This window comes from Sprattus sprattus (genome assembly GCF_963457725.1).
Source record: "Sprattus sprattus genome assembly, chromosome: 1".
Taxonomy (NCBI): Eukaryota; Metazoa; Chordata; class Actinopteri; order Clupeiformes; family Clupeidae; genus Sprattus; species Sprattus sprattus.
In genome coordinates this window covers 56509039-56517776 of record NC_137920.1, presented here as the reverse complement: position 1 = coordinate 56517776, position 8738 = coordinate 56509039, and the positions used below count along the sequence as shown (strand labels likewise).

The 8738-nt window shown below is 40.8% G+C and overlaps 1 pseudogene across 1 annotated transcript; it reads left to right on the top strand.

Annotated features, from left to right (window-relative positions):
- Positions 1 to 662: 662 nt before the first annotated feature.
- Positions 663 to 8611, top strand: LOC308364069 (putative E3 ubiquitin-protein ligase HERC4; annotated as a pseudogene). The gene is made up of 23 exons (XR_013969086.1): positions 663 to 888; positions 1528 to 1678; positions 1772 to 1854; positions 1944 to 2171; positions 2324 to 2415; positions 2554 to 2681; positions 3053 to 3204; positions 3327 to 3382; positions 3497 to 3606; positions 3714 to 3761; positions 3886 to 3988; positions 4115 to 4295; positions 4895 to 5046; positions 5539 to 5670; positions 5754 to 5852; positions 6199 to 6375; positions 6526 to 6666; positions 6759 to 6925; positions 7049 to 7115; positions 7217 to 7287; positions 7434 to 7617; positions 7988 to 8090; positions 8257 to 8611. The product of XR_013969086.1 is annotated as a putative E3 ubiquitin-protein ligase HERC4 (transcript).
- Positions 8612 to 8738: the final 127 nt, after the last annotated feature.

Below are 8738 nucleotides of genomic sequence, written 5' to 3'. Positions count from 1 at the left end.
CATAAGCAATATGATATGGAAGGGGAGAGAGAGAGAGAGAGAGAGAGAGAGAGAGAAAGAGAAAGGGAGAAGATATGTTTAGTAATGCTGGCATTTGTAATTTATGATGAGCTATTTAATTTCTAGCCTAGATCAGATAGTGTGTGTGAACTTTTACACGTGGTTCATTGTCTCTCTCTCGAGTGGCATACGTGCCGTTTCCTCAAAAACCTTAACAAAAGTTTATTTGTTAAAGATGCAAGAAGATACGTAGGCCTACTAATCAGCCTATACAGCAGGTAAACATTACGAAGTTTATGATACTGACATTGACAAGAGTGATTTATATTGCCTATTTTTGGCTACCTAAACAATTATCTAATCAATGACCGCGACATTTGAAAGCAGCACTCTCAATTTATAACAAACAACTCACTTTAGAACTGCCCTTGCTGTCCCGAGTTCCTAATAAAAACTGCATTACGAAGCTAGCATCGTAAATTATTGTTAACAGAGTTATCGGTACAATGCTAAAATGTATAACTTATGGCTATGCTGATGTGCTATGCAATAGGCTATGCAACTCAAATTAACCTGTGTGTGGGAGGATCTGACAGAGAGGCAGAGGTTTGCGCTAACCGTGTGAATAGTGCGACACCCACAGTACAGCGAGGTATTCCGAAATGTTCAGCTGGGGCGATGGGTCGAGAGGACAGTTGGGCTCGCCTCTGTCGAAGGATTTCACACGTTTTGATGTTCCACAACATGTCGCATTTTGCGCCGAAATTATTTCTGATGCTTCCTGCGGAGAGGAGCATACCCTTTTTCTTACGGTTGATGGCCGAGTCCTTTCATGTGGTCGCAATAATAAAGGGCAACTGGGAAAAGGGAAAAATAAAGATTCTAAAGGTAAGCTAAACGCTTAAACCTATGACAGAAAGACAGGTATGAAAAAATGAACTCCTAAAATAGCCTGACTGTCAGAAGTAGGAGCAGAAGTCAGATCAAACAGGCAATTTTACTGAGTTCTGGGGTTGTTCTCAAATAACTATTTTATTTGATTGAAAGGTTTATTACATTTTATTAGTTGTTGCAGTGTTATCGAAGGGGCCATTGATATATCAATCAATTTCATAAAGTTGGGTGCATGACCTACGTATTTTCTTTAAGAATCGCTACAATCTAACATACGGCTAGTGCAGAGCAGAGGCGACATGTTTCAGTTTCGTTTCTTCATCTGGTTTTGGAAGATGAAACTTTGCATCCAGACCAGTCTATACGCAGATGGCCGGCAATTCACACACACCCACACACCCTCCCACATACACACCCACTTTATTGAATAGTATACCTGTTCTTTACAAATCATATGTATTTTAAAAACAAAGTCTTGTTATTGAAAAACACAGATTAGAAACATAGATACGTTAGTATAGTAACATTAGTTTTTATTTTAACATTAAAAACAGATTAGAAACAGATTATTCATGACCTGTCTAAGATTATATAACCATTCTCATAATAAATGGCATATCCTTTTTTTCCCAGTGGTAGAGGGCCTGGAGGCAGTGGCGGCAGTAGCATGTGGTCAGGAGCACTGTTTGGCCCTCTGTGAGTCTGGAGAGGTCTACTCCTGGGGTCGTGGTGATGAAGGACAGCTAGGGATAGACTATCAGCGGTCGAAGATGTCTCAGCCACAGTATGGCACCTTTGTGGACTAATTATTGAGGTATTTAGTGGTAATAGTGTAGGCCTAGAACAGTAATTCATTCTTTCTTTCTTTCATTTTCAGATGGGTTAGGATACAAGCTCCCTGGCCTATATTGATCACACAAGTTGCTTGTGGAAATGTTCACTCATTGGCTCTATCGTCAGGTAAATATTGAAAATATACGGAAGTTACCAAAAATGATATGATGATATTTAGAAGTAGTAACACATTGTTGACTTTTCGATTCTTGCAGGAGGGGAAGTTTTATCATGGGGTAAGAATAGCCATGGTCAGTTGGGTTTAGGGAAGGCAGTGGATTTCCAGACCGTGCCTCATCTAGTTTGTGCCCTTTTGGGGGTGCCTGTGACTCAAATCTCAGCTGGAGGGGCCCACACGCTAGCCCTCACTCTCCATGGACTGGTATATTGCTGTGGGGCCAACAATGCAGGGCAACTGGGCCTTAAAAGGGTGGATGAGAAAGGTACAGTGCACTTTTACACGCTCTTTTGTAAAGTATGACATTAAGAGAGTTCAAGGATATACGTGGTATAGAGGTTTAGCAGACACTTGTAAATTAATTGACAGTCTCCTTCTTTAAGTCTCTCTCTCTCTCTCTCTCTGCCGTCCTGACAGGTCGCTTTGGGATATGTTCAGTGCCTGCCCTCAGAGATCGTGACATAAGGTCTATCTGTTGTGGAGAAGCACACACTGCTGTTCTCGCTGGGGTATGCAGACATCCACGTGCATGCACACACACACACACACACACACAGCGAGAGATGGAGAGACTGTGGAATTATTTGTCCATTCTGTGAAATCAGTACATTTATTAACTTTAACTGTCATTGTGTTTCGGTGCCTAGAATGGACATGTTTACACTTTTGGAGAGGGGGCCAAAGGCCAGCTTGGACACAGCTCCACAGCCAATGAGCTTCAACCCAAGATGGTGGAAGGCCTAGACGGGCCAGCCTCACAGATAGCCTGTGGCAGGTGGTACTTAAGAATATTCATTAACAACAGAACTCCTTGTAGTGTAGTGTATGTTATATATGTAAGCAGAAGCACATTTGTGTTATTGATACAACATTTTACACAGGCTGCAGGTTATCATTTATTGGCTCCTTTGGATGCCACAGGGTTTGCCACTAGTTAAGCATTGCAGAAAAAAGTTTTGCTTAAAAACTTAACGTCCATATTGACATTAAAATGCTCCTGAAATTGCGATGTACAGTCATGTTTAATTATCATCCATCCCACTACTCAATTTCACCTCTCAGACACCAAATGTGGGTCGCCAACTGGCATGTCAGTTACGGTATTAAGGTAGAGGCAGCTCATTGCCCTTAACGTTACCTTTGCAGCCACCACACCTTGGTACTGGGATCTTCTAATCGCCTCTGGGCCTTTGGGAGTGGAGTGAGAGGACAGCTGGGGAATGGCCACTCAGAGAACAGGACACAGCCCACGATGGTGGAACCGACCTGGGCTGGTGCGGAAGTACAAGCAGTCAGTGGTAATGTAGACCTCTATCACAAGATGCCAGTTATTATTTAGCTGTTTTTACTGTGCCTGTCTTTAGGCAATGGATTTGATGAATATGTTTTATTTTAACTAAACTGTGTCATCAACAACTAGGTTTAAAAATCTCAGCGGGATGGAATTCCAACTTTGCTTTCTCCCGTCCTGAGAGGGTACGTGTCATAAGCAGTGCTGGCAAAAACATGTACAATTGCAGGCTACATTTAATAGGGTGATAATGGAAAATATTATATACTGTACAGTACCTTGGCTATTAATTCCTTCAGGCAATGTCAGCACCGCAACCAGTTGGAAAACTGAATGATGCCCAGCTGCAGAGATGGCTAACAATGACCACTGGTAATCCAAACCGTGCAGAGGCTGAAAGGTTTGTTTAGTTGTCTTTTTACAGCCACCAAACTCACAACACAGTGAGATACATTTAATACATTTAGTATGCAACTATATTGATTAGCTTACTGTGGATTCCTGCTGAATTTTCAGGATATTTTCCTCAAGTTCAAGTCTTGTGGGAAGTTTCGTAAAGGACATGTAAGTTATTATGTCACCTCAAGTACAACAGGATCAGGTGGAACTGAAGATTGCACTATATTGTGAGATCTGAAATAGAAGGTTTAATCATGTAGGTTCATCTATGTGGTCTCAATAATTGCAGTGAGCCTCAAGCTAAGATGACAGCAAATTCTGTTAGAGTAGACTTACAAGCTGCAAGTGAGGCATTTGACAAACTGCTGCAAGTTCCTTGGATCCGCACAGCAGTTAAGTCATAAACCATTTTAATATTCAATTTTGCAATAATGAATTCTTAAGATCTATGAAAAGTGCCTATGAAGATACTATACAATGTTTTCTTTTTACTGATATGTTTTCTTCGATCCTCACAGATAGACATCAAACCACTGGTGGAAAACCTTTGTTGTTTCTCATCAGCTATGAAGGCAGCAGACATCTTCCTACTACTTCCTGTCTGTCCCCTTCTCCATGAAGACCAGAATGTCATTAACCTGGTTCTGCCACTCGCAGTGGCCATAACTAACCTTCGTGACTCTGTCATGCAACTTCTACGTAAGATTATGTGACACTTTGATAACGTGTGGCGTGTCTATGGCGCGTTGGTTCAGTGGTTAGCGTTGCAGCTTTTGGTTGATTAGGGTTTGATTCTCGTTCGCTGTAAGCTGACTGAGTCGCTATGGATAAAAGCATCTGCTAAATACCTGCCCTTTGATTACTTGGTCTGGTTGCCATCCATCTCATTTGCATGTGACCTGAGTAAAACACACATGACACCTCTGTAATAACTGCGATTATGTTGAGATTGATTTAGTACATATATGCTGTGTGGACATGATAGTGAACCAAATATTGTTTGATCGTTCAGCAATCTAGTTTAGAAATCTGCTGTGATATTTTGATCCTCCTGCTTTGACTCAGAAAGTCACACCAGATCACCAAAAGCTCATGAAACTCAATTACACTCAGTGACTTAATAATTAGATTGAATTCTCTCTTACCCGATAGAGTGCTGAGTTTTATTTCAACTCTTGAGTTTGAATTATCTTATTGTCTTCCTCTCTTCTCGTCTTATTGTGAAGTCAATAACTGAAACCTTATACCTGAAAGCAGTTGGACGTAGTAAATGTGACAGTGATGTCTGTGACCCACAGAGGGCTGGTGGGGATGCATGGGAAAAACAATGATGTCCAAGCACATCCAGGTGTGGAAACACGCTCTGTCCTTCCTCCTGAGAGCCGGCCTGTTGCAGCACTACAACCCTGGTGTGAAGGCTACTCTAGAGGTCCTCAAGTGCCTTCACAGAGTGAGTGTTTCTTTAGCCATCTGATGGCATTTATTGAGTCTAAGAAACTTAATGTTGAGATAGTACTGCAGTATTGCAGGAATGGAAAACCAGATGTGGGGGTGCATCCCCTGTCCCCCTCTTACCACTGCTCCACTACACGTGCACAATAAAAGGGTCAACTCAATCATGAATGGTTACTTCATTTGTGCACATAGATTTGGGGAACCTTACGCCACCTGGGCCACCTTCATTTAAAAGTACACATTTGTATAACAGTGAGGTCTGCTGTGTATTCTGGTTTATTAGTAGTGTTGTCTATTCATCCATATTGTCAAAATAAACCCCCTCTCACTTGGCCAGAATTGAGGCTTGGTAATTCAAACCCATAAAGTCATCAAATCAGGTACTTGTACTAAGACTAACAGAGCTTTGAACATCTACCTGCTCAGCTTTGTCTTGACAACGGGAGTGTCATGGTGTTTTACATTTCCATAATTTCTTTCTCTGAAGGCTAACAGGAAAGCTGAGATGTCTAAGCAAGTTCAGTTCACTGATTTCTACATAGAGGAACTTGGCCAAAACTCCATCCTGCTTCAGACAGATGTGACATTGTGGAGACAAATTAAGTGGTCACAAGTGCAGGTATCAGTGTCAAATATTCTAACTATATTCCAATATCTCGATGTATTTGCATGGATTCTAATGTCATTGTCTGTTTCCTGTAGGAAGATGAAATGACACCTGCGATTTTATGCCGTTTTCCATACCTCTTAGATCTTCCAAGCAAGGTGCTTATTTACCATTATGAAGCTCATGTTACAAAGGTATACTTCTTTCTCCTCAATTATTATTCTCAATATATTTGTATGCTATTCAATATTCTTATTACTCATCATAAAACATTTAAGCGCCCTACCTTATAAATTGTCTATGAGAGCTAAATTATTTCACCTACTCAGAACAACAGATCAACAGTTACTTGACCTACTGTACTAAGAAATAGGAAATAGCTTGTTAGAATTTGTTACAGCATGGATCTAGGGGTGAAAGGTATCCCTTGGAGTCCACATATGATGGATAAGAAATAATACCTCATACAGCCATTCACAACACTCGAATCTCTGCTTTAAAGCCATAATCCTGACATTGTCTGGATTATTTGTATGTCAGGCATCCCACCAACTGATCCATCACCAAGCGCTCACCGGGAGGGTAGGTCCTAACCTCTTCCCTGCGGAGGTCCCTACTCCTGTGTTCAAGCTCAAAATCAGACGCACCCATCTCCTGGAGGATACATTTAGGCAACTGGGTGCCACTGACCATGAAAACTTCAAGAAAGAGCTGGTGGTAAACACATTTTCCTTGTGGATCAACTGGTTTAGTCTGTATTGTTAGGAATGACAAGCACGATAGCTTTAAATCTGATATTCATTGTAATTTTGCATCTTGTGTTTACTGCATTAGTGGTAGAGGTGTCCAATAATGACATGTTTTTAGGTCCAGTTTGTTGACGAGACAAAACTGACACTTGTGCAAGCAAAGGATTTTTTCCTTCACACGTTTGATGACTTGTTTGCACCTGACTTTGGCATGTTCATGTATGATGACACCAAATCTCTTGTCTGGTTCCCATCTAAGGTAAATTATTTCAATTTTTACTACAGAGAGCTGTCTATCTTGTACTCTGTTGTACTCTTCCTTATCTGTTGACCTTTTCTCTTCCTGAACAGCCAAGCCATGAATCCAAAACGTACTTCCTTTTTGGAATACTTTGTGGTCTAGCCTTGAACAACAACAACATTGTACACTTGCCATTTCCTCTGGCTATGTTCAAGAAACTTCTTGGTGTCAAAGTAACACTGGAAGACCTGACTGAGTTCAGTCCTGTTCTTGGAGAGTAAGTATGCACACATGACTTGATAAACATTAACCGGTTGTTGGGAGTTATTATTTACTACTAATGCTATACTATTGCAACATACGTCTTTTGATTGTCTTCATATGTGTTTTGTTTCTGAAGGAGCTTGCGGTACATCTTGTACGACTATACTGATAATGACATTGAAAATCTAGACATGACCTATTCAGTAAGCATTTTTTTTAATTAAGCACAATTGTCATTAACTGCAAGCATACAACCAAATACTTAGCAGCCACATGAATACATTTGTGTATATCGTATTAACAGATTACCTGGGATGACACTGAAATTGAGCTGGATCCAGAAGAAATGGGAAAACTTGTGACAAGCAAAAACAAGTACTTCACTTCACATTTACCCCCCCCCCCCCCCCCCCCCATTTCTAATGACACTGACTGAGGTTGATCCTCCACGTAATCAGTGTAACCATCCAGATACAGACACGGAATTCTCCTTTGTCATATTTGCCTATCCTTGCCAACAGGAAAGAGTTTGTGCAGGCCTATGTGAACTATGCCTTAAACAAATCAGTGGAGAGGGTGTTTGAGGAGTTCAAGAGGGGCTTCTTCAAAGTGTGTGCCAGAGACGTGGTGGAAATGTTCCACCCAGAGGAGCTGAGGGGGATGATGCTGGGGAGCGAGAACTACGACTGGGACAAACTCAAACAGGTAATTAGTCTACCTATTATGACTATGCAGTGATGATACACTGGGCGACTTCATAGTTAGTATTCTTTTCAAATATCACTGTGAATTTGAAACTCTGGGCATATAATGTGTGTTATGGATGTTTGGTCCTGATGAAAAGATGTTTTTTTATTATTATTGAAACAGTGCCTAGTGTATCATCAGCTTTATATCTTTATTACTGTTGCTGCTAAAAACAGCATCTACATTATCTATCTATATCACAGTTGCTGCTAAAAACAGTAGCCAGTAGCTACATTATCTATCTATATCACTGTTGCTGCTAAACATGTAGGCCATTCGCCATATCATTTCATTTTTGTTTTGTTTTTACACTTTAAATCTCATGTAGAACACAGTTTATGAGAGAGGATACCATGGAAACCACCCTGTGATTAAAATATTCTGGGAGGTGTTTGACGAGCTTTCTCATGATCAAAAGAAAGCCTTCCTCTGTAAGTCCAGCACAAACATTCCAAAAATATTATTGGTAGACAATCTCAGGACATAACAGGTGCATGGATGTCTGATCCTAATCCGTTTGTTTTTCTTCTTCTTTTTTTTCTCCTTCGCCACTGGCTTACGCTCCCTTCGTCTTCTCACATCCTTTTGCTCTTAAAGTGTTCCTGACTGGCTGTGGTCGCGTGCCGATCCTGGGCATGGATCAGATTAGGATGACCATACGTGCATGGCATGAGTCATCTCAGAATCATTTCCCAGAATCCCTCACATGTCATGCCATGCTGGACCTTCCCATGTACCAGTCCAAAGAGAGACTCCAGACTCTGCTCACGGAGGCTCTGAACCACAAGAGAGGCTTCTGGAAAGAATGAGGAACCCTCATAGTTCTTACATGCTATCATAGAAATATCTCCTGCATCACACATGTATCACACGTATCACATTGCGCATTTATCACAAGTTTGTATCACACAATTTGACATATTAATGAAACCTTTTCAGTTTATGTAAGCTCTTAAAAATAAAACAAGATTCACTTTTAATTCATCTAATTATGTAACTCATGTGCACTAAAAGATGCTCTTTCTTTTATTAAGTGTTTTATTTACAGATAAGTGTCTATTTAGCAATGCACGACTATG